Genomic DNA, 26,430 nt, shown 5'->3' with positions numbered 1-26,430 from the left:
AGACCACTGCCATAAATCATCAATTCAGGCACAATAAAATTATTTATTTTTTATAGATTCCGAATAGCAACGAGCATGCAGGTAATTTATGTAACAGGGTTAAATTGTAGGTATATCCCATATCTTTACCATATGAGTTAAAATAGGCAACAAGTAAAAATGTATTGTCTATGTTGCAGCCTCGTCCAATCGCCAGTAGGTGATGAACAGAGAAGCAGTCACTGCAGTACAAGGTATAACCCAGTAGATGTCACTGTGACTCTGCCCATGCAGCCCGTGTGCTCCGCACCCCTCCCTGCCTCAGTGAGGGAATGTGATGCAGATTCCGTGTCAGCACTGTGGGCCAGGCTTCCTATTCATACCGAAGCTGTCAAACCAGTCCCCAGTGCCCGAATAAACCGCGCTTCCTATCCCCAAAACACGTCGACAAGGGGTAAGGTAGCCGGGCACTGCCATTGCCTTGCAATGCGAGCCTTTTCCGGCAGGAGGAAGCGTGCAATGCTGGAAGACGGTGCTGTGTAGCTGGTGCTGCGGGATGGGGTGCACGGATCTCCCGGGGGTGCTCACACCGTGTGTCCACTGAGCGCCCTGAACGGTATAGGCCCGTGTGCGGCTTGCTCTAGGACGGGTAGGAGCGGTTCCCGCTGGCAGAGCGAGGTAGGTGCATCATTGCCCGCACACCGTGCACGTACCCACTGCACAGGGCGCCCTCCCCTCACTCCTGTGCATGTAAACAGCATCCATGGCATCATGTCTGGTACAGAGCTTTCCATCTGTGGTGTGACATGATGCAGCATGTATGTCATAGGGGGGCTGCTGTGCTGTGGTAGTGCAGCCATGTCTGGCATACACTCCTCTCCTGTGTGTGTCATCAGTACATGGCATGCACCATCGTGAATCTTTTATAGTCTCCCCCTATGTAGGAATCCAATCCATATGTGTCATCAGTTGCATCCCTGCATGTGGGGATCAGTGACTGGGATTCAGTTATGTACATGTCATTCATTCTCCATTGGTCTGGGGGCCGGCATTCCCTGGTATGTACACAGCACAGTATAATAACATGAAAATCCTCAGTATGTATGGCTAATGCAGGAAATGTATGACCATCATCATTGCTGGTATCTATGGTGTTGGCTGTTCCCATGATGTATTTCGGTCTATAATGTACATTTCAGGATTTTCTATAAGATCTATTAAGCAGAAGTGCATGGTATTTTTGAGCGATATAGAAGTAAATGGTTTACTGCTAGAGAGAGAGAACCTTTATCATGTTTAGCCAATCTTTTTCTTATTTGCATTTTTTTATTGCTTTCATAAATAATAGAACATTTCATTTGTATCTGTTTCATCCATAATATTCCCGTTTCCTTGCTATTGTTGTTAACTAACAATTCACCTTTTCCTCAGTGTATGTTTTCCACATTCAACTGTCTCAAGCATTGGCCACTTGATGCTGCTGCCAAGCACAAACTCACTGCTTTATTTCTTCATGTAATATTATTTTCCTTTTGTGGTTTTAATGTGTTCATAAATTACATCCAAATGAATCTGGAAGGCTGCCCACATAAATAATGAGCGAGAGCCTGACCCTCGCTCTGTTGCTGGGTATGAGCAGAATGGTGTATGCTTGTTACTCTTACTGGAGAAGGGATGGAAGTTACTGTATGGTGTGATTCTGCATCCAAATGACTGCTAACAAAATATGTGTTGGTTGCACTTGTTTTGTGGGTTGCTGGTAGCTCAGTGTATTTACTTAACAGACTAAACATTCAGTTAATTTACTAAAAGTAGGCTGCAGCGTATAAATTATATATTTGAACTAAACTACCATGTAAATCATTTTAACCAATTTGCACGAAGATGGATTTTGTGTGCTAGCCTTGAAACAATGATTAAGGTTGACATCATTCTGAATATCGGATTTGGAAAATGATGACTGGTGTATACTAGAAATCTATTCAGTTCTGTATACTTTCATAACTGAGGGCCTGACAGGCAATACTCATTGGGTGTGTAGTTTGCAATCAATGTATGTTTGCATGATATTTGGATCTCTCAAAATCTGTGCCGCACCGCGTTAAGCTTGTGGGACGTGGACATCCTGTCCTATTCTATTGATGGTATAGGTGTGCAGAAGGCTGACTTTTTTCCTGGCAGATTGTACATACCGGGAAGTGTTCACAGTGGCCCATAGCTTGTAAAATGGAGATTGTAAGGGTATACTTTATCAAAATATTATGTTCTTCATATAGCAACAGCGTATTTCACACTGTTTTACAATTAGGCATCAATCTCTCTAGATCAGTGGTTCTCAATTTCCCACCTGACCACCCCCTGCAGCCCATTTGGGTGATCTGTACACTCGACATCTTGTCATATTTGACATTAGATCAAATGTTTAGTCGTCGCTATATATGAAAGCAGTAATTGTGCTAAAAACAAGATTTTTGGGAAAAAATAATGACAAAATAGAATGAATTATACATTGTATAATTGACAACAAAACTATAGTACATGTTTTCTTTTACAAGTTTACATGAATAGACTTATTCATTTCCTTGATGTGTGCCTAGCGATCCCTATTTTATTGCCTTCCCATTGTGTCATATTATCACCTGAATGCCTCACCTTGCAATTACAGATTTTTTTTCCTGACAACCAGGTTGAGAACCAATGCTGTAGCATAACCTTTCCTCCCTGTGTACATAAGCTGTTTGTGTCAAATTCCACCCATATGTAAAAAAATAAGTTGTGGATTGATGAGAAGACACTCATTTTGATTTTTGTTTAAACCCCTGTAACGTTTTCAGGCATGGCGCTATTCTGGAAAATGTTTGTTGTAAACACTACATCATACTTGCCTACCTGACCCTCTCCATGAGGGAGAAAATGCTCTGCTCCTGGACTTCCCTGGTAATGTAGGATTGCCATCACCTGTGGTGAAACACCTTTACCTAGCTCCCCAGAGATGGTCGCTGATGAAAAGAAACCTGCCGGCAGTGCCGCAGAGGTAATCAGCTGGTCGCAGGAGCAAGCTCCTGTGACCAGCGATTAGAACGGGGCTGAAAAGGGGAGCGCGCACCCGACGATTTATCGCCGGGGCACACTCCCATCACTGGCAATATGGTCTCCAACGACCATATTCCCAGCGATATCAGCCCCGATATCATCCCGATAAAGCCTGTGTACACGGCTTTACTGTGATGTCACAGAAGCTGAAATGGCCATTCACCACACAGGCATATTCAACATGTGTTCCCTAACGCTTGCCATGCCATTTAATGCTGATGTGTGACTACACAGCCTTTCAAATAGGCGTTCCATGTGTTGCCTTTTGCAGCTTTTACAAGCCTTAACACTCCACACTTGGGGGCCGATTCAGACGTGCACATTCCCCCTACCATTGAAAACTGGGCTGGATTTGCTGCTCCGTTTTCAATGGTGGAGGAATGTGCATACGCATAGTCGCTCATGCGCAGGCGCACACCCCCTTCGGCGAGTTTTACACTCACTGGGGCTTTCGATGAATGATGGACAGGCAGGGGCCCATATATGGGCGTGCCCACAAAAATGCTGGGCACGCCCATAAAACCACTGGGCGTACCCCTGCAGGCATGCACATGTCTGTTCGGGGCGGGTGGCTGACATCACATGACTTCAGCGCCCGCCTCCAATTTGGCGGAAAGCAGCCATATGAAAAGTAAGTCTGGCGAGCGACCATCGAATGACTTTTCCTCTGTGCGGCCACATCCGAGCGGATGTGTAAGTGTCCACATTCACTCGCATCGTGTCACAGGGATTCGGGCGGCGGTGGAGGGGGGGAGCATACGTTCAGTGGGGTGGTGTTTACCTGCTCGCTAGGCAGCGAATTTATGCAGCCTAGCAAGCAGGGCTGAATAACCCCCTTAATACACTTTGCTGCAAGAAGGTTTTAAGAACATTCTGTGGAAAGCAAGAATAAAGTACATTGTTTTGCCTTGTGTTTTAACAAGCAGTCGCCACTGCCTGTGTATACAGTGCCTAACACAGCTCTGAAGTGGAATTTCAGCATAAAACTAAACAACGTATGTCTTTTTCATGTGATTTTAAAGTATTACTTTGAGACTGGAAACTGTCTATCAATACTATTGTGATTTATTTTGTAAATGCGGCAGGAGGGTTTGCCCAAACCAGTAAATTAACCCCTTGATTGGTGGGATTTTCTGGGGCCGGACAAACCATTAATAGAGCTGGGCTTGCCACAAAATGTGGTGGACTCTGCATTTTCAGCGATTTAAAGGGATCCTGGCCGGCCTGTGATGGCGAGGATTTGGCCCAAACATTGAATATGGCGAGGATGGCTTATTTTCGGCGAGGAATCCTCGCCGTACACAAACCCTTGCGGGTAGCATTAAATACTGTACTGCTCTTTGTCTTATAGGGCTGTATTCAATGAGAAAAATTCTCCGTGCATGGCGAGAGATTTTTTCTCTCGCCATGCACTCGCCCTGTTCCGGAGGGCTTGCTGCCACTCCTGCTCCCACTATTCAATGTGGTTAAGACTCGCCACCACTCGCGGCGAGTCTTAACCCCTGCAGCGGACAAGCGTCTGCGGCAGGGAGCTGGCAGGGAGCCGGGGGACGGTGGCAGCCAGGGAGATTAAAGTCTCCCTGGCTGCCCCAGAACATATGTGGAGGGGAGGAGGGCTCCCCGGGACCCAGGCAGCACAAGCTGCCCCCCCCTATAGCCAGCGGGGGACCCAGTATTCACTGCACCCGATCGTGCATATGTAATAATCGGGTGCAGTGAATATATGAATATCTAATGAGCGGCTCGAGAGCTCCGGCCCCCTGCTGGCTGCTCTGTGTAAAAAAAAAAAAATTATAATAATTAACATTTTTTTTTTATTAAATATATATTCATGTGCTATAAGCACATGAATAAAAATAGCATGCCCCTTCACAGAAAAAAAAATCCTGATTTTTTTTACACCAAAAAAAAAAAAAAAAAAACCTTTTAGTTTAAAAGTTCACATTCCAGTTCTCCATGAAAAGATGGAGAATTGCTACACGGAGAGACACGGCGAAAATATCACATTGAATAGGGTGGTTCACTTTTGGAGAGCAAAATGCTCCTTCCAACGCGAAAATAGCATAAACTTTCCATAAAACACAGCGAATTTTTCTCATTGAATACTGCCCATAGTCAGTGGATATTTGTGGAAAATTAAACTTTATATATAAAGTTTGTCTGTCTGTCTATCTCACTGCCTTACAACCTCTACTTTAGTGGTATTCTCTTCCATTTATAATATACATTTATGCAGATTATTTATTTATTAATAGTTATTTACGTAACACACATTATTTAACACTTTACATAGGACAATAGTCATGTATATCAGTCCTGCCCAGTGGGGCTTCCCTTCCAGATGAGCACTGGAAGCCAATTACCCAGAGTAACCGCTGATGTAGGTAATATGATGACATTTAATTAACAGTTGTAATGTTGACACTACCATATCCTTATATATAGTGTTCATGTTGATAAAATGTCGATATTTTCAGAATATCAACATATGGGTTAGTGTAATAATGAATACTGGAACATTGAGGATCACAGGTCTGACCCAGAAGTGACCGTTACATGACCGCCGAGATCTAGCAGTCTCACTGCAGCTGCCAGGAGCAGGAAAATCTCCGCTGGGTCAAAAGTGAAAAATCTTTCAACGTCTGCATGACCTTGTAGACATATACTGTCCCTCTCCCCTGGATAAACCGCTTACACAGGGAGAGTATACAAACCACATATAGGGCCCTGGTTAGATGTTGTCACCATGCTTCCCTTGAGAGAAATATCCACAATGCACTAGAACCTAGAGCTACGATTGCATTGTTTATAAAAAATATGTTTGTGTCAGTATAACATACCACCGTGTATTTTTAGCTTACTATTGCATTACAGGGTTTATTCATTTGGTAAGTCATGGATTCTGTAATAAACTCAAATGAGGCTTTATGCAATTATTCTGGCAAACACTTGTTACTGCAAGATTAGCAAATATATCAGGCTGATTTGGCTGTTCATGAATACACTGGCAGCATTTGCAATATATGTTGTAAAACAGGATTCATTGCTCAAGGAACCATACTTACATGTCAGTTGCAAAAGAGCCATAACTGACTGGGGTATGGATCATTGGATAGACAGAAATTAGGTCGACATGGGTTAGGTCCACAGGGTCATTAGGTCAACACAATCATTAGGTCGACATGGGGTTTTTCACTTTTTTTGTCCCAAATGTCCGCAGAGTAAATATGGCACACTGCTTTGGGCACTATTTTATTCTCCTTTCACGCCCTAGTGCAGGGGTGGTCAACCAATCAGCGGCAAAGAGCCAAAAAATATGTTCTGGTAAGCCAAAGAGCCGATACCATGGAAAATGGGCGTGGCCTAGCTCCAGAAAGGCCACACCCCAGTGTCCTATCTATCTATCTATCTATCTATCTATCTATCTCTCTCTTGTATATCCAAAAAGGGATTTCTCCTCCTCTCGGACAAAACAGCACAGGACTCAAGTTGGATAAACAACAAGGATGTATTTCCTAAATCCATTCCCGAAAGATTGTGTATCCAAATCACAGATGACAAAAAAATCATGTCCTCATTTAGCATATTAGCATAGTAGCAATATAGGCCTTGTAGCCAGTCATTCCTTGACGGCTGCCGTTTCGGTGCTCCCACGCACCTTTAACAAAAGGAGAAATGGTCAAATTACATGCTAGAATAAACCCAATAAATAGGTAAAGATTGGCACATACATACCACTGCCGCCTCCCTCCGGCCAGCGTGCGCTGTATTCCACTCCTGCACATCTTCCGGCGCTGGTCAATGACCTCAGACGCCACTGTGCAACAGGGAATGACGGCCGCCCCGCTGCAATCTCGGAAGTTCGGGTGATAACCTTGATAACATGACGCTGTCATGGATCACACGGAAATACAGAGCAAATACTGTATCCTAGTAATGGTATTGCTCGCAGAGAAAAGCTGACTACAATACCCACGTAACAGTAGTATCAGTATTATTACACCACACGTAAAAAGACATACAGACATAGTGAAACACACATTATTTACAAAATAAAATAGAGCTAGATATTTTAAGCACATATCAAGCTGCTATTGATCTCTAATTGCTATTACCCGGGATCAATTATATAGATTCCCAGCACCATGTCGCTCAAAATTTAGAACATAAATAGAGCGATTAAATGAATGAATAAAAATTAAATTCCTCATTAAGGCCCATAGGACTCATCGTTCGTAATTCATAAATCCAGTAGCATTCGCGTTGCAACAAACTGGTGTTGCGGTCCCCGCCACGTCTCATTGGAGGTATAAAGGGGAATTTACTAAAGGAAATTTGTAAAAAAAAATAGGTGTATTTGTATCCAGAAATACACTTATTTTTGACATTTACTATCCCGAAAATATGGCTATTCGTATTGATGTGCTATCAATACGAATACAAATTGCCATATTTTGGGATTGTAAATGTCAAAAATAAGTGTATTTCTGGATACAAATACACCTATTTTTTACAAATTTCCTTTAGTAAATTCCCCCCATAGTGTCAATTGGCATAAAGGAAAATTTTTTAATAGAGTGTCCAGAGAGCAAAATGCTTTGCCACTGGAGGAGTCCCAAGTTCTATCTTGACGAGGGCTTTTTTAATTGAGCTCCTATGCATAGAAATTCTTTCTTTAAGCATTCGAATAGTCTTGGCTATATATAATTTCTTGGGTACTTATGTAATATCTGGACTCCCGTTTTTCTTATGAGACCGCGTCCCCTCGCGGGGCTCGCTGCGCTCACCACGCTTCGGGCACGGTGGCTCGCTGCGCTCCCCACACTATATAAAATCAACTCCATTGCGTAGTTGGATAGTAGGGGTATGAAAAAATGGCGTGCATTTAGCATGGGAGTCCAGATAATACATAAGTACCATTTCTTGCATGGGAATTGGATCAGGTACACAATAAAGCGTGATTCACAATTCATTCTATGTTTTAAAGGATAAACTTTGCCAGTAGTGGGATGGACAAATCTATCCATCCTTAGGACAAAATTACAATTGGCACAGCCCGTACAGCGGAATGACCCCACTGACCTTTGTAGCCAGGATTCAGAGCGACCCACCCTCGGACTCACATCAGTAAAGGTGATCCTTTGTTTCAGATTTTGGCTGAGTTTATAGCAGAATAATGGGGGTGCACTGCAGGTCTTACCCAAGACGGGATCAGTCTTTATAATGTGCCAATGTTTCAATATCACAGAACGTACTTCCTTGGACGTGATAGAAAAAGTACTCGAAAATACCATTCTTGAACTCTGTGTCTTGGGTCCTTTTGATTTGAGGAGATCCTTTGGCTTTGTTCCTGGCCAGTTGAATCTCTTTGGAATCATAACCACGGTCTCTAAAATCAAGACACATTTTGTCAAGTAAAGCATCAAGTTTACCCACACCTGAAGTATTGCGTACCACTCTTGCCAATTGAGAGAACGGCAGTCCCATTTTAAAGGTTGAGGATGGAAGCTGTCCGCTGACAAAAGTGTGTTTTTGTCTGTCGGTTTTTTGAACAGCGTTGTTGCAAAGCAGCCATCTTTACATAGTACCGTCACATCCAGATAGTTAATGCTAAAAGGGCTGTAGGTGCATGTGACTCTAATTGATCCCGGTAGCTGGTTAAGATATTCTGCAAAGGCTAACAGCTTTTCTTCAGTCCCAGACCACACCACGAAGACATCATCGATATAACGAAGATATAAAGCCACAAACTCAGAAAACAGCAAATTAGACATAATATAGTTCAACTATATATATATATATATATATATATATATATATATATATATATATATATATATATATATATATACACACATATATATGCATACATACACATACACACACACACACTATGTATAGTGTTCCTGCTAGGCTGTTTTAGCGGGGCGCTGTGCCCTGCCCGATTTTTAAAGTGCAAAATGCGCCCTGCCCCTCTGGCAGCACCCCACTAAAACAGCCTGCCTTTGTCACCGCCGTTGTGACCGGGGAAGCCCGGCGCCGCTGTACATAGCGATGCCCGGAACTTCCCCTGCAGTGTACAGCCTTCCGGATGGCCGGGTCCGCCCCCTTTTGCATGACGCCACTGGCCGGGCCCACCCCTTTGTGTGACGTATGCCCAAAATAGTGACGTCAGCGGGCCCAGTCCGTCCCCCCCGCCCTGCCCGCCCTAGTTCCTAGAAGGAACACTACATGTATTGTACCGCAGTCTACCATTTTAGTTTAAAAGTTCCTTTAAAAAGGTCCCAGCTTACCAAGGACCTTGGTGGGCAGCCAGGAGGGGATCAGTATGTGGCAGGTGGAGCTTGAGCAGGAGCCAAACACGCGATGACTGATTATTATTGAACTGGTGTTGAAGATGCTGCTGCTGCCAGCGTCCTCCTAGCGCTACAGCTCATGCGCCGGATCACTCCTTATGTAAAATATCCATAACAATTGTTTTGCAGCACTCCCTTTTGGATTGCAAAGGAATAAATTTACTATTTTTTTGTGGGCATAGAACCCACAATTATAAAACAACTTTATGGAAGCAATATTAGCTTGCTTATACAGATGGAGCCCTTCTCATTCAGCGGGGGTCTGGCGGATTTGTGTGTCCCCTTCCGACAAAGCTCACAGTCAGTCTCCACCGCCTCCTCGTCACTGTCCTCCAGTCCCCATCGCCTCCACACACCTCCCCTAACCCTGCCCGTCTCCCTGAAGCAAAGACGGACAAGGTTCCCATCCCCCGCTGCCTGAAAACTGGGATGTGCATTTGTGTGCGTCCCAGTCAGATAAAGTGCCTCTCTGCCGGCGATCAGCAGCGCGCGCGTGGGGGGGGGGGGGCAGGCAGGCAATCTGGCAAGCCCCGGCGCTGGCTGAGAGGCGCTTCATCTGTGTCATGACCTTTAGCGTGAACAGTGGAGCAGACATTTTAGGTTGAAGCAATATTTATATACTTGACATCAATCCACAGGAACTTAGTGTCATTACTGAGGCATGGGTATGTACACTGCATGCCTCATGTCCCAGTGGTCCCTAGCTCATAGTAAAGTAAAAGTATTCTCATTTCAGAATAGAAAATTATTAGAGGAAAACCAAAGGGGTGAGGACAAAACCAGGGGATGATGGGCAGAGGGCATGAAGTAGGAAGTAATAGGGCACATAAGGGTAGATGTATTAAGCCTGGTGATGAGATAATCTGGAGACAAAGTTAAAGGAGACAAAGCACCAGCCAATCAACTGTGTTTGAAAATGACAGTTGGGAGCTGATTTACTGGTGCTTTACCTCCATCCAACTTTATATCCAGTTTATCTCTTCTCCAGGCTTAATACATCTGCCCCATAATCATTTTGAGAACGGCAGATATGAGGAAAGGAAGATGGGCATGGATGTCAGGTGAGACATGCAGTGCTCAGGTTCTGTACTTATGAAGTACAGAGCATCAGAAGATACACATAGACAAGGATCAGACATGAGGCAGAGGAGCCAGTGATAACCAAGGAATCGGCAAGCAGCCATGATATAAATAGCATGAGGTGTGTGACCCATGGGAGAGGGTGAACATGGGAAATAATGTACAGAAAGGGACAGAGGACAAATGCCGGCGATCAAAATGCTGTCAGAAAGGCACCTATCACTTTGAAAAAGAGACATACCATAAGAAATGCATACTTACGTGTGCCTAGTATTGTTAGGCTTATTGGAACAGAGATTGTGCCAGAGAATAAGCAATAGGGTTGTGTGATCATGTTTGATGTAATGACCAGGAGATGTCTCCATGTTGCTGATCATACTTGTCATCAAGAAGTGTTTCACTTTACTTTGATGTTTTCATTTGAACTCTATTCGGTTGACTATATAAGAATGGGGGAAAAAAATGTAGGAAAGTGACTAAATTGTGAACCCAAAGATCTGAATTGTGCCATTAGCCTGTGTTTTCTGTTTTACGGCATTTTTCATTTGCTTTGCATACATCCAGAATGCCCGGAAACTGTGCGAGCATTGCAGAAGTATGAATTCAGACTTGTGATTGGGCCAAGGGCACTCTTCATTGTGCAAACTGTTGCCAGTCATACGCTGGGATTTAGGACTTTATCTGTGGAGAAGGTTTATAGTCCCCTACAGTAGTTCCGTAATTGGGCAATCATTCAGAGTGGAGAAGAATGCTGCACGTTTACTCAGAACAGAATAGTAATTGTGTAATTAAAATACATTTTCAGTTGATTGTCTGCCTTGCTTTCCAAGCGTGGCGCAGGATTATATAGCAGGATTATATATTGTAATGCCAAAAGCACAAGCCTTCTTTATTTACTGTATAGTTTTTCAAGTAGACTTGTCATCAAATAAACCATTCTCCTGTGCGTAAAATGTTAGATAGCTTTTTTTTTTTTTTCTCCCGTTTTATTTGTTATGGGGAGGAGGCTTGTTTTCCTGCAGCTGCAGAGATTACCATTAGAGTTTAATACTTGTTATATAAGGCATTCATTTGTGAGCATTGGTGTGCTGCAGGTCTCCCTTATTGACACAAATTAAGGCAAGTAGAGACTTTCTCAGTTTTGTCTTTGTAATGTACAGTACACACTTGCAGTATCCTGCCGTTCTATTAGCCAGCTCATTGAAATAACTTTACAGCAGACTTTGTCATGCGAACAGCAGGATTGATCTCTGGCGTTATACCTCAGGCATCTTTATTTAAGTCATTTTATTAGAAAAATTAAATACTGTGACTGAACTGATTCAAAAGGCAAATATAAAAGCATACTAAATTTCAGTACAGTATTTGGGTGTGAATGTGTCCTGCAGTGTACATAGCCTTTTTGCACATCTGGTAGGAGATGTCTGCCACGAATCCCCCACTGTCCACTTTTGCCTAAATGTTACTACTTTTTTTTGGCCAGTCCTGGGTCTCACATTATGAGCCTGATTTTGGTTTGCTTGCAAAAGCAAATTCTCTCTCTAATGGACAAAACCATGTGCACTGCAGGTGGGGCAGATGTAACCTGCAGAGAGACTTAAGGTGCCCATACACTAGTGCAATTTATTTGACCTTTAAGTTGGACAGTATTTCCCTTGAAGTTTCTCTGCAGCTCTCCTGGAGGCTCACATCCGATTTGGCACTTGATGTGTCATTTTTCACAAGCGATTGCATGCAATTTATCTACTGCACATCGCATGTACCATCAGATTTATCTGATGGGTGGATGGGTGGATGAGTGGGTGGGTCCAGGAATATGTCAGTCAAGTACATCAGATAAATTGCATGCAATTTATCTGATGTGCTTAAAATAGGCCCAGTTTGCACCTGACAAGTACCAGATACATTTTAAAAGCAGCACATTCAATCTATAAGGTCCGGTCTGATCGGATGTGCTGTCAAACACATGTGATTTGGTCCGATTTATCATCCCGATACATTGGAATCGCACTAGTGTATGGGCACCCTAACATTTGGGTGGGGTTTGTACTTCAAACGGATTTCTATATTGCATTGTAAAAATAAAGTAGCCAGTATTTACTCTGCACAGAAACAAAATAACTCTCCCAAATATAACTCTCTCTGCACACGTTAAATCTGTCCCACCTTCAGTGCACATGGTTTTGTCCATTAGAGTGAGACTTTGCTTGTGCAAGTGAACCTGAATCCGACCCAAAGTGTATTAGGTATTTAGGATTCATTTTTTGTTGCAGAGGAATTAGTCACATATAGCATAAGCATTATAATCACACTTGCCTACCTGACCCTCTCCATGAGGGAGAAAATGCTCTGTTTCTGGGCTACCCTGGTTATGTATGATTGCCATCACCTGTGGGAAGCTAGGTAATTGATAACAAAGGTGTTTCACCACAGGTGATGGCAATCATACATTACCAGGAAAGTCCAGGAACAGAGCATGTTCTCCTTCATGGAGAGGGTCAGGTAGCCAAGTATGATTATAATGCAAAGTGCAGGTCACTCGGATCGAAGCTGTCTTTTGTACCCATCAAACACCTGTTATGAGAAATGGCAATTAGTTATTTTACCTAACATGGGGGCAGATGTATGAACCAGCGTTAAGTGCAAAAATGCACTTAACGCTGGTTAACTGGGGGGATTACGATTTCCCTAATGTACTACTAGCACACCTAACGTGCGCTAGTGAGAGCCCGCAGAGTTACGCTCGGCGGGGCTGTCCCCTGCAATCCCCCCCAGGGATAAACGGCCAGGGCGATGTATTAACAGCCTTCAAGGCGTTAATTCACCCCGGCCGCTTCGCCAGCTCAGGGCTAGCGTTGTCCAATCTCCCACTGTGGGGACAACGCTAGCCCTGCGTCTGGCTTGGGCTGCGCTGGAGATCTCATGGTTTTAGCGAGATCTCGCGCATGCCCAGAAAGCCGGCCAGGTCGGGGGACTGCGAGTGCACATGTGCGGGGCGGCGAGGGAGCCGATAAGGAGAGCCATTCACGCTGGGGATAACGGCTCTCCTTATCTGCTTAATACATCTGCTATACTGGTAGGCTAATTGGCTCCTAAGAAAATTAACCCTAAAATGTCTGTGTGTGCGTGTACATGTGATAGGGGATATAGATTGTAAGCTCCCCTGGGGCAGGGACTGATGTGAAGCGCTGCGGAATATGTGTGCGCTATATAAGAAACTGTTAATAAATAAATAATTGTGCAACAAATGTCATCATTGAATATTTTTTATTGAAAAGAAAGCCTTTTAAAAAGGAAATAATTTTTCATGGGGACTTTTGTGTACATAATACTGGAAACACTAATTGAGGTGTATAGATAACCTACTGCTAAAGGCCACCATACACTAGGGCGACTTGTCCTAAGGACTAGTCATCCCCGATTTCCCCTGAGCTTCCCCGGGGGGGAGCAGGCTGGGAGTGGGGAACGGTCCGGGGAGCAGCAGGCTGGGAGTGGGGGCCAGTCCGGGGGAGCCACACGAGATGTAGCAGCATGCAGGGAGCGGGGACCGTGGCGCAGATGCAGAGCAGAGACCGGGTGCACGGCGGGAGAATACAAAGAAATCCTATTCAAAAGACTGGGCGGCCGCTGATTGGCTGGGAACTCAGTCAATACTCGGCCGCCCAGTCTTTTGAATAGGATTTCTTTCTATTCTTCCGCTGCGCCCCCGGTCTCTGCTCTGCATCTGCGGTCCCCGCTCCCTGCCTGCCGCTACATCTCGTGCCGCTCCCCCGGACCAGCCCCCACTCCCAGCCTGCTCCTGCCACTCCCCCAGGCGGCTGCACATGATTTATCTTATGTGCAGAACGTCCGACATCCGGATTTGATCTGATGCGCACAGGACCGTGCATCGGATCAGATCAGATGTCATACCCTACGCAATTTGGCCAATTTCACCCGATTTCTCGGCCCAATCCTCCAGAATCGGGTAAAATCGGGGCCAAATCGCGTAGTGTATGGGGGCCTTTAGGGACACCACTCCACAATTCCCACAGGAATTGTCCCACTGCAGAAGAAATCATTTGATGGTCGCCGACCATTCTCCTGCCTTCGCAAATACAAGTCAGTGAAAACTGACTTTTATTTGTGTGCACCTGGAAGAAACAGGGCTGATGGCTGATGTCCTGGGATGTCACCCGCCGAGGGCAAGCATCGGCCCGCTCGCATACTCAGAGGAACACCCAGCGTTTTCATGGGGAAGCCCAAAAAACACTGGGCGAGCCCAATTGCCGTCATGAGCCATCCGTTGCCTGGATGTGCAGACTCCGAAACATTGGAACGGTCGGAATTCCCCTTTACCAAATGAACTTGAATTAGCCCCCTAATTCTGATATCGCATATACACTAACATTTCCTGTTTACATTATATATTCACACATTTATATATTTTTTCTGTTGCCAAATAATGATCATTAAAGTTTTGCAATATAATAGATTCAACTCGGCATGCGGCTCCATAAAGTTTTATGTCCAGATTGATAAGTGGTAATGTGTGCAGATATCTTATCAGAGTTAATTGCCCTAGCTCCCTTTTCGCTTCTGTACATTTGCTGTGTTCCTGAGCTTCATGTTTGACAACTGCAATTCTAATGTAGCTTGGAGACTGATTTATGCTCCATTGTTGATTGTTTTGTAGATATTAGAGTCTATTGGGAATGCTTTTTCTTTCTGATTTAGGGCTTCAAAAGTGATAAAATGGAGAGTGATAAACAACCAGCCAGTCAGCTGCTACCAGTCAATTTTTAAACCCAGCCTGTAACATGACAGGTAGGAGCTGATTGGCTGGCGTTTTTATCACTCTTCGTTTTTGAATTTGATACACCGGCCATGGGCGTAAGTTCAGAAGGAGAGCGATACTAACCCTGTCGCCGCCAGCCCGCCCCCAATACACACACACTGATATACAGACTGCATTTTCTCCTAATAATAAAGATTTATGTATCTATACACCTTTAAATCAGCCCCTGCACCTGTCACCCTCGCACTTCTAATTCAGTCCCACCATCTAGAGAGGAGACTAGAAGCCGCAGCACCAGTGACAAGGGGGTGGCACACTCATGCATCACCAAGGCCAGGGGCATCTGCAATATATGAAAAAGGTGGGTAGGTCCAGGATACAGCCTGGACCTGTGCCAGTGCAATGGAGGGTTAAAGGGTGGATGTGAGGCCCACAGACTGTCACTAAGAGGAGTGGCCTGCTGTCTGGGTGGGAATGGGGGAGACACTAGTGGGGCTGAGAGGGGGGGTGCAGCGCTAGTCAGGCTGAGAGAATAAAAGCCATGTGGGAGTAACAATGACAGACCGGAGGAGCAGCTGGTGGGAGATCAATAACAATGAATGAATACAGAAGTAATTACCCTGCTGCAGTCCCAAATGCTGGTCGGACTCCCTAATCCTCTGTAAATGCCAGCAGGGACTGGCGTGTGGGTAACTGTTGCTGAAGCCCGCTGCTTCTTATTCCCAGCCTCCTGCAGTAGATTGGGGATGGCGAGAGGCAGACTCAGGGCATGTTCCCTCCCCCTGTGAGGCATGGATCCGCTGCAGCGGCAGCCTCTCTCCACACACTCCGGGTCTGTTTGTACTTTACTGCTGCAAGTTGTGGCTCTGCACGCGCTGTTTCGTCCTGTGGCAGGCTCAGCTGTGAGAGCAGCCCATCTGCCCGATCGAAGCGGCATCTTTACTTGCGGCCAGCCGCCGTGCTACTTCCGCACCCGGTCCACCTGCAAGCCCTCCCTCCTGCTGCAAGCTCCACTTTGTAAGCTGCTCACTGGGCCCCCCTTATGGCTAATGCCCGGCAGCAAATGTCTCCATTGCCTCCGGGAGTTATGCTACTGCATCTGGCCAAATGGGCAGTATTCAATGCAGCCGGCGAGGGAGTTAAACGGCGGGATCCCCAAAAACAGGCAACCCTCGTTTAACTCCTGCACCAGCCACTCACCATATTCAGTGTTCCAGGGGAACCCTCGCTATCAGATGATGGCGAGGATTCCCCCAAACAGCGAGGTTCGTGGCTAATGCAGGTAGCCCGCTGCATTTAACAGCGAGTCTCGCTGTTTATATATTTTTTTTATAATTATTTTTTTTCATTGGTCATTTTATATTTTTATTGTCTTAGTTATTTATTTAGTGTGATCTATTATTTCCAGGTGTAAGGTGTTCACTAACATAAGCACTGACAAAAAATGAAAAGTAGGACTTGTCAGGCGTATTAGTAGCTTTTTATGGATCAGTTACCCAAACCGAACTGTAGGCAGCAATATTCTGGGCTGAATATTTGCATGCGATTTTATAGGGTGTGCAATGGCATTACATTAGCTATACAATAATATCATTGTATGACATACAATGATGTTTTACGCACCCCCCACTATCCACGCCACCCCGTAGTGTGACAAGCGCAACGGAACGTGTCCTCCGACGGTTTCATACCCCCACAATCCACGCCTGTGTGGAGTTGATTTTATATAGTGTGGCGAGCGCAGCGAGCCACCAAGACCGAAGTGTGTCCTAATACAATAGCTAAACCTGTGGCGTCAGCAATATGTACCCCTCTTTATGTCTCTGACGAACATATGTCTTACCAAATATAGATAGATATATTTTTATTTTTTGTTATTTTATTTTAGATTATTAGGGGTTTACCAATACCCCTTTCACACTGCATTTAAAACCTGGGTTATTGCCAGGCTGCTGCCTGGTCTAATTTGGTCTACAGGCCTGCAGTTCACATTGTTTTTCCCATTATTTTGAGAACTAATTTGTGCTGCGATCAGATCTGAATTAGGCCCTGAGTGGCATGAAAGCACCAAACCTAATTATCCGGGTCGATCATACAGGCAATTGTGATAGGTCGACATTGTCATTAGGTCGACACAAGTATTAGGTAGACATGGAAAACCTGTCCACATGAGTTTTTCACGTTTCTTCTATGTGACTTATGGTGACTTCAGTGGACATGGACACCGCAGTAGAGTACCACTTTGCTTGCCATGCTTTGGGCACCGTGCGTAATCCTAGTGCAGCGCAATTTTTTTACATCATTTTTTGGTACTTGTTTCCTAGAACGGCGCACACGATTTCCATTGTATGGGCTCCTAAAAATCTCATTGCATCGTATCGCATCCCCCTGGAATATTGCGGCATGCGAGGCAATTCTTAATTTTTAATTGTACACGCACCCATGCCATGAGATAATGATGGGTGCTTACAATGAGCTGTAACCCCCAGTATCCACGCCATCCCGAAGCATGGCGAGCAGTGGCAGTACGCGTCCTCTGACCTTTTCATACCCTCACTATCCGCGTCGGCGTGGAGCTGATTTTAGATAGTGTGGCGAGAGCAGTGAGCCACCGAGCCCATAGCATGGTGAGCGGATGCGGAATACGACTCTGCACTGGGGCGATGTGGATACTGTAAACTAATGAGTACTCTGGGAGGTCTGAATAAAACCTTTCCATACATGGCACCGTGATTCTAATTGTCCAGCGCCTTACTATGAATCTAACTTTGAACATCTAAATGAGTCAGGCAGCCTATGTTAATTCGTGTGACAATTACGCCTCCTAAAAGCCTTGCGCCTGAACACTAAGTGACAGCATCAACTATACGAAAAGTCTGCGGTCACTATGGTAACACTCTGTGCCATTGAACAAACATGACTACATGTAGAGCAAGAACGGTCCAAAGCGATACCGAGGCCTGACACGCAACTGTCAGACCTGTACAATCCCGGAATCAATGAGAGTACTGAAAACGAGGCTTGACACGCAACCAGGAAGACTCGCGGTCACATGACATAATTGGGGGAACCGAGTACCCTATATAATTACAGGTTTACAAGCGATGGATACACTTGATCTTTGATAAAGCCGCGACAGACGCAGGCGGGGAAACGCGTCAGTTCTCATTTGTTTTATTCATCTAGTGTCCGGCCGGCACATGGGAGTTTGGACTACTAACTTTGACCGGAGCAAACTACAAGCTAAGGTACTCCGGCTGTCTATCAGCTGCTTACAGCCGCATTTATTAACACTCCCTCATTGGACTTATTGGTTCATCATGCACAAGCATTTGAAAAACTAGTGGATTGCACTGCTAGAACTGTGAACAGAAAAATAATTGGTGTCCCTCACCAGGGAAGCTAACAACACCCCCACCAGTTCCATTTTTATCCATTTGTTCACACCTGCACACACAATCTGTCTGTATATTGTATCGGCCGGTACACTTTTTGTATAAATATTAAATGTTATATATTTTCTTTTTATGTGTTTTTTTTATGTATCTAACATGTTTTTATTTACTTTGAGAAATTAACATAAATGTATTTTTCTACAATTCATATGACTGGTATTATTAACTTATTCCTATTTTTGATTAGTAATATTCTATTAATTTATTAATTTCATAATCATTTCAGTGCATTGGTTCCTAGCGCTACTGTTAGTGTCTTTTTTATGGACGCGGAATACGAGCCCGAAGTGTGGTGAGCGCACACAGATTACTTTACATGTATTCCGCGTGCGCTCGCCACGCTTCGGGCTCGGTGACTCGCTGCGCTCGCCACACTATCTAAAATCAACTCCACGCCGACGTGGATAGTGGGGGTATGAAAAGGTCGGAGGAGGCGTACCGCCGCCGCTTGCCACACTTCGGGATGGCGTGGATACTGGGGGTTACATCTCATTGTAAGCAACCATCACATCTCATGGCATGGGTGCTTGTACAATTAAAAATTGCATTGCATCCCATTTGCTGCCATGCGATGCTATACGATATTTAATTGTACAAGCATCGCATCGCAGCGCACACCACTAAATAAGATACACAATGCCATGCGATGGGCGCCGTGCTAGGAAACAAGTACCCATTTTTTTGGGTTTGTAATGTAAATTTCTAATATAAAAAGTGCCCTGCCCTAATAAAAATCCTAGAGTGAACACCATCACGCATGCCCATACTATATATATACCCTCATCTGCAAATGCCTATTACTGGCTTTGTATCCCAGAAAAAATGACCCCCCCCCCCCAGTCCATTTAATTGTTTTAAATTGAAAATATTGTCTAGATTTAGAGGACAATGAGTTACGTATTGAAATGTTTCTTACTAATTTGAGACACATTTAAAAAGATCGTTAGAGGTGAAGGAAGTTTCTTTATCTCAGAGGATTTGAAGAGCTGGAAATATTTGAGGTAATGGATTGAGGAGCTATTATTGGAAGATATGCCTTCTGCAATTAGGAGAGGTCAGGTTACACCAATTTGTGCTCTGTACGCAGTCGGAAACTTGTAGACGCCAGTTTTCCATGAGGAATAATATTGGCCCGTTAATGTTAGTTGCCCAAAGGTAGAATTGCTGATATTTTCTAACTCCCTACCTGTGTGGACAAAGGTGACCGTTAAACATTTATCAGTCATTATTAAATGAAACAACAAGAAATTGGTTACCTAAAGCTGATTCCTGAGTGCCTGTCAAAATGGATATAATGCCTGTGAAATGGAGACAGGATATAAAGGTCGGTGGGGAGGGAATTGTGGAATGGCACTACTAAGAGTAATTCCAAGAGGCCTGGCAAGCATGGGACGAATACATGAAACAAAAATAGTAAAACTATGGAGTCAGGTAACATTTGGTTATAAGAGCAGCTATACTAATATCTCCAGTCATTTATTTATTTAAAGACGACCAACTAACCTATCGAAAGCTAATGCAATTCTGCATCAGTCATCTTCTGGAGTTTTGTTGGACTAAAATACCACATTTTAGAGGAAGTTTCCTTACTAGGGGCTTAGATTGAGGATCATCAGGGAGAGGCACCCTGTCGCATCAACCTGGGATACCTGTTCACACTGCGCCTGGACCCGCAAGTGTTCCGGGTCCAACCCTGGTCAAGAGCCGGGTTGAAATCCCAGAACGATGGACCCAGGATAATGTACCAGGACCCTTTCACACTGACCCATTTCCCAGGTTAATGCGTGTTCATGTCCAGGAAATATTTGTCAGTGTGAAAGGGGTATCTGACAGCTCATCTTTTCCACAGCCATAGCTGCAACTTCTGATCATTTTCACAAACTGATGTTTCTTGTATGCTTTGTAGGAAGGTATGGTAGGTATGTGTCCTCATACATCTTACCTCAAAATGACAGGCATGAGTGATCGGTCCGGTTCAGTGCAACTGAAAATGTGTATTATTTGCATTGCTATGTGAATAATATGTACACGCAGACCCTGCTGATTAAAATGATATGTGGCATGCCTATATTCTGGGTGTGACTGCATTTTGTGTACAGATACAGCTGCAGTCACAGAGCTATATATTTTCAAACATTAAAATCTGATTGTGCATCTAATTCACATATTTATAATAAGATTAATTTGAATGGAAAAATATGCATGAAAATACACTCTGTCCTACCAAATCATGGCATGACATGACTAGAAATGCTCTTTAACATTAAGGGAGACTAGATATAAGTGCACACATCTGTATATCCAGTATCCAGTTTCTAAATGTGTTTGTGTTCCCTTGAATATTGGGGAAACACTCATGTTCAGTTTGATAACCATCTTTAATGGTACCTGATGCATTTAGTACTTACAGATGATGAAGAATGATAAAATATGTACAGCAATGTAATTCCCAACACATTTAGTTATGCAAACAATGTAGCAGATGTTCCTTTTAAGGCAAGGCACATACACCGCACTGACCTTTTAGTGAGGAATGTGAATTAGGCAAAGTACTTATCCACTTACAGTAATACTGTATCTTCCTTTTGTGTCCAAAAAAGAAGAGAATTATCATGGTGTGCAAAGCTTCAAATGTTTGTAAAATGGATTAGGTCCTTACACTATGGTCAAGTATGTTCTCATCGTGTCAGTCAAGCTGTAAATGCTCAGCTCCATGTTAATAATGGCCATTACTTTGCTGTGTCTCAGGAAGGATATTCTAGACCATGTTTCCTGTTTAGTCAGACATTTCTCTGTCCCTATTGAAATTAGAGCAGTTTATTGGTGCTTAGGGAAAAAGATCATTAACCTGTTGCTGCCTGGTATAAATCTGTGCACAGGACATAGCGCATCACTCTAGGTGTTTTCACATGACCTATTGCAAACTGGTGCAGTGAAGCTCCAATTACACAAAGTAATTACGGGTATGGATCGTTAGGTGATCAAGATTTGAGTCGACAGTCAATTAGGTTGACCACTATTGGTCAACGGCAGTAGGTCGACACATGCAAAATATCCTGACATCAGCGACCCAGGATATATATATATATATATATATACGGGTTGTGGGACGGCGGCACTCGGTAATAAAGACAGGAGGCTCCTTGGATGCCAACGTTTCCGAGCCACACAGGCTCCTTTATCAAGGTGCAGGAGAAAATTTTCATTTTCATTTTCTCCTGCACCTTGATAAAGGAGCCTGTGTGGCTCGGAAACGTTGGCATCCAAGGAGCCTCCTGTCTTTATTACCGAGTGCCGCCGTCCCACAACCCGTACATACATGCCCAGCAAAACAGCTGCAAGCATATGGAAGGCACCGGACATTATTTCCAGTAACGAGCTTCGTTGTTTTGCACCATTCTGAGTGCCGCCCCACTCTCTTGTGTGTGTGTGTATATATGTATATATATATATATATATATATATATTACACACACACATTGCATCCGGAAAGTATTCACAGCGCTTCACTTTTTTCACATTTAGGGGGTTATTCTGGTTGACTAGCTCGGATGCGAATTGATGATGTGAAATTATGTGGAACGTGCACGCATATCTAAGATTGCTCAGAGAAACCTTACATCTGTGTACACATTCTGAGAGAAGTGGACGGGCAGCTGACATCAGTGATATCAGCTGCCCGCCTCCCGCACTCGCGTCAACGGCCCATATGCATATGCGAATGGACTGCTCCATGCCCGCCCTCCACTCGCAAGAATGTTTGCGTGAACCTCGCCATGGCCGCACGCACCCAGCGCATGCACATGCGCACAAATGCACATGCGTAAATCACAAACATCGGCCAAGTGCGAACGAACATAGCCCTGCGAACCAGAATAAGGTAAAATCAGTTTTTCCATCAAAATTCTACACACAATGGTCTTGATTCTGGTTCACTCTGAAAAGCTAATTCTCTAATGGACAAAACCATGTGCACTGCAGGAGAGGCAAATGTAACCTGTGCAGAGAGAGTTAGATTTGGCTGGTGTTTATACTTTACACTGATATCCATAGTGCAGTGTAAAAATAAAGCAGACCGTATTTACCCAGCACAGAAACAAACAAAAAACAACAACACACAAATCTAACTTTCTCTGCACATGTTTCATCTCCCCCACCTGCAGTGCACATGGTGGCGTTTGCTCACAACCATTTTCAGATCTCAATAGAGTTGTTCAATCTAATTCACGTCTGAGCTCACATTCACAGAGTTGCCCTGAAGCCATTCCTTTGATTTCTTGGCTGTGTTTTAGGGTTGTTGTCCTCCTGAAAGGAAAGATGAACCATCATGCCAGTTCGAGGTAAAGGGCGCTCTGGAGCAGGTTTTCATCCAGGATGCCTCTGCGCATTGCTGCATCTTTCCCTCTATCCTAACTAGTATCTCAGTTCCTGCTGCTGAAAAACACCCCCAAAGCATGATGCTGCCACCACCATGCTTCACTGTAGGGATGCTATTGGCCTGTGATGAGCGGCACCTGGTTTCCTCTAAACATGACGTATGGCATTCACGCCAGAGAGTTCAATCTTTATCTAATCAGACCAGACAGTTTTGTTTATCATGGTCTAAGAGTCCTTCAGGTGCATTGTGACAAACTCCAGGCAGGCTGTCATGTGCTTTTTACTAAGGAGTAGCTTCCGTCTTGCCACTCTACCATACAGCCCTGATTGGTGGATTGTTGCAGAGATATTTGTCCTTCTGGAAGCTTCTCCTCTCTCCACTGAGGAATGCTATAGATCTGACAGAGGGACCATCTGGTTCTTGGTCACCTACCTGACTTAGGGCCTTTTTCCCCCAAATGCTCAGTTTAGACAGCCATCCAGCTCTAGGAAGAGTGCTGATGGTTCCAAACTTCTTCCATTTATGGAGGATGGCTGCAACTGTGCTCATTGGGATCTTCAAAGCAGCAGATCTTTTCCCCCAGAATAGTGCCTTGAGACAATCCTGTCTCGGAGGCCTACAAGATATAGACAGGAGTGTGCCTTCCCAAATCATGTTTAATGAACTGAATTTACCACAGGTGGACTCCAAAACTGTAGGAACATCTCAAGGATGATCAGTGGAAACAGGATGCCTCTGAGCTCAATTTTGAGTTTAATGGCAAAGGCTGTGAATATTTATGCACATGTGATTTCTTCATTTTTTTTTGTAAATACATTTACAAAAATCGCCCCAAAAACACTTTTTTTCACGTTGTTTTTATGGGGTATTGTGTGTAGTATTTTGAAGAAAAATTTATTTATTACATTTGGAATAAGGCTGCAACATAAAATGTGGAAAAAGGGGATCGCTTCCCCGATGCACTATATATATATATATATATGTGTGTGTGTGTGTGTGTGTATATGTATGTATGTATATATATATATATATATATATATATATATATATGGTACTTGTTTCCTAGCACGGCCACACCGATTTCCATCAGGGTGGTCGTGTCGGAAAAATCGCGTCGGTCGCATCGCATGCGATTTGGTCCCTGGGACCCGATTTTACATTGGATTCAATGTAAAATATTCTCTAGACCCCCAATTTTACACCGTAAACCCCACCCCACGATTGACGCCAACCCGAAGCGTGGCGAGCGGCAGCGGTGCGCGTCCTCCGATCTTTTCATTCCCCTACTATCCACGTCGGCGTGGAGTTGAGAATATAAAGTGTGGCGAGCACAGCGAGCCACCGAGCCCGAAGCGTGGCGAGGGGACGCGTATAACTTCACAGGTATACGCGTCCCCTCGCGGGGCTCGCTGCGCTCGCTACACTTTATATTCTCAACTCCACGCCGACGTGGATAGTAGGGGAATGAAAAGGTCGGAGGACGCACACCGCCGCCCCACGCGGGCTCGCTGCGCTCGCCACGCTTCGGGTTCACGTCAATTGTGGGGTGACGACGGGGACATATATAATGTGAAATGGGTCATATTGGCCCATTTCAAATTTTTTACTATGTGAGATGGACTTAATCAAGTTCATCTCACCTTGTGCCATTATAATGGCACAAGACCGACACGATGCTCCCGATTTCAATGTTAAAAAATATTTTAACGTTGAAGCCTATGGCAAAATCGCGGGCATTGCGTCGGTCGCGTCGGGGCCAATGTTAATGGTCGCGACCGACGCGATGCCTGCGATTTTCCCTTTGCCGGCAAAATGGACCTGATTTCAAAGTAAATCGGGTCCATCACGGGCATCGTGTACCTTAACTTATTGTGTTTATTAAAACTAAATCATTTATGAATGGGTGTAATTGTGTATGTCTGACCAAATTACAAGTCACATTTGTCTCCAGGCCCGCACAGAAAGAGAGAAAGACATGCCAAGATTATAGCACAACCACTGCCAAAAATGGGACTTGGACGTCTGACAATCAGGGGATACTGTTCAGATCACTAAAAGTATTTAAGTGATTTCTGAAGAAGGATACTTATAGTAAGAAATATGATCAGTTATTAAGCACAATATTTGCTAAGAGATTTAGCTGGGATAATCTCACCTCTGACACATACTGAACAATGTAACACTGTAAAGTTGCATATTGTTTCCCTTTAGTTCTCTGTTCAAAAACAATAGTTGTGGTTTTCCATAATGTCCCCCTCCTTTTTCTTAAAGTAAAGTAAAGTGAAGAGAGAGCAAGTACCAGCCAACCAGCTCATCTTAACTGCTATGTTACAGGCTGTGCTTGAAAAATGAAAGTAGCTGGTTCTCTCTCTCTCTCTCTCTCTCTCTCTCTCTCTCTCTCTCTCTCTCTCTCTCTCTCTCTCTCTCTCTCTCTCTCTCTCTCATATATAGGGACCCCATGAGTTGGCAATGTTCCATTGCTCATGACTTGTCTACATGACCTCATGCAGTTAAGATAACAATAAAGAGGTCACAGATAAGCAAGTTCTGTTTTATATCACTACATTGTTTGTCTTGCCAAAAATAGCCATAGTTTATTTATGGTGCAGGTGGAATTCCTTTAACATATTATACGGCTCCGTCTTCTCTCCTTGACTCTAAGCAGATCTTCTCCGGTTACACAAATTAAGTAGTAAACCAGACACAGACGTCTATATGGTGGGCTACAACATGGTGAACAGATTTAGGGGTTTGTAGGCTCTCAAGATTATGGTCTGTAGGAGCTGCAGTAAATAACACCCCCGGCTTGTTTGTGTGCAATAACAGACTTTAGAGCTACAGTACTGTAGGATGACAGCAGTCACCATTCTGCTGTGTTGGGACTAGAATAAGAATGGGATCCTTTAAGGCCAAATGCTGCTGGCAAAATATGTACATTTTGCAGGCCAAATGTGTGTAACAAGTTTAATGTTGTGCAGAACAGTTTTGTAAATGTCACTGGTTTCTGGTGCCTACATTTTACATTGTACTGTATGATTAGTGTTAAGCGTGCTACAAAATGCACAGATTTTAGACACTCCAGAAGAGAGATGGAGAGCCTGCAGCGTTAATAAACAATTAGCAATGCATTTACCTTGTCTTGCCTCATTTATATTGTATGGAAGCAGTCACAGTATGTTTAAAGAAGGCTGAGTGGCAGAGAGAAATAGCAGGATAGACACATTGTACAGTTACATACAATTTTTTACATACTGGGCAACCTCCCAGGAAATAAGGTGGAGAAACATATCATTAGATAATTGAAAGATGCAT

The 26,430-nt window shown here is 44.1% G+C and overlaps 1 protein-coding gene across 10 annotated transcripts in view; it reads left to right on the top strand.

The window, feature by feature from the left end:
• The first annotated feature begins 329 nt into the window (after nucleotides 1-329).
• The window catches only part of PITPNM2 (phosphatidylinositol transfer protein membrane associated 2), a 244,342-nt gene continuing 218,241 nt past the window's right edge, over nucleotides 330-26,430 (top strand). For 6 of the 10 annotated variants that reach the window (XM_083151213.1, XM_083151232.1, XM_083151249.1 and 3 more), the window contains exon 1: nucleotides 330-657. The gene's annotated coding sequence lies outside the window, so the exon portion shown is untranslated. The remainder of the gene's footprint in view (nucleotides 658-26,430) is intronic. The other 4 variants (XM_083151266.1, XM_083151263.1, XM_083151265.1 and 1 more) reach the window with 1 other exon arrangement.

Source organism: Crinia signifera, chromosome 1 (genome assembly GCF_055691185.1).
Source record: "Crinia signifera chromosome 1, ASM5569118v1, whole genome shotgun sequence".
In the NCBI taxonomy this organism is placed as follows: Eukaryota; Metazoa; Chordata; class Amphibia; order Anura; family Myobatrachidae; genus Crinia; species Crinia signifera.
Note: the sequence above shows the minus strand (reverse complement) of the source record. Positions and strands in the feature narration are given on the sequence as shown.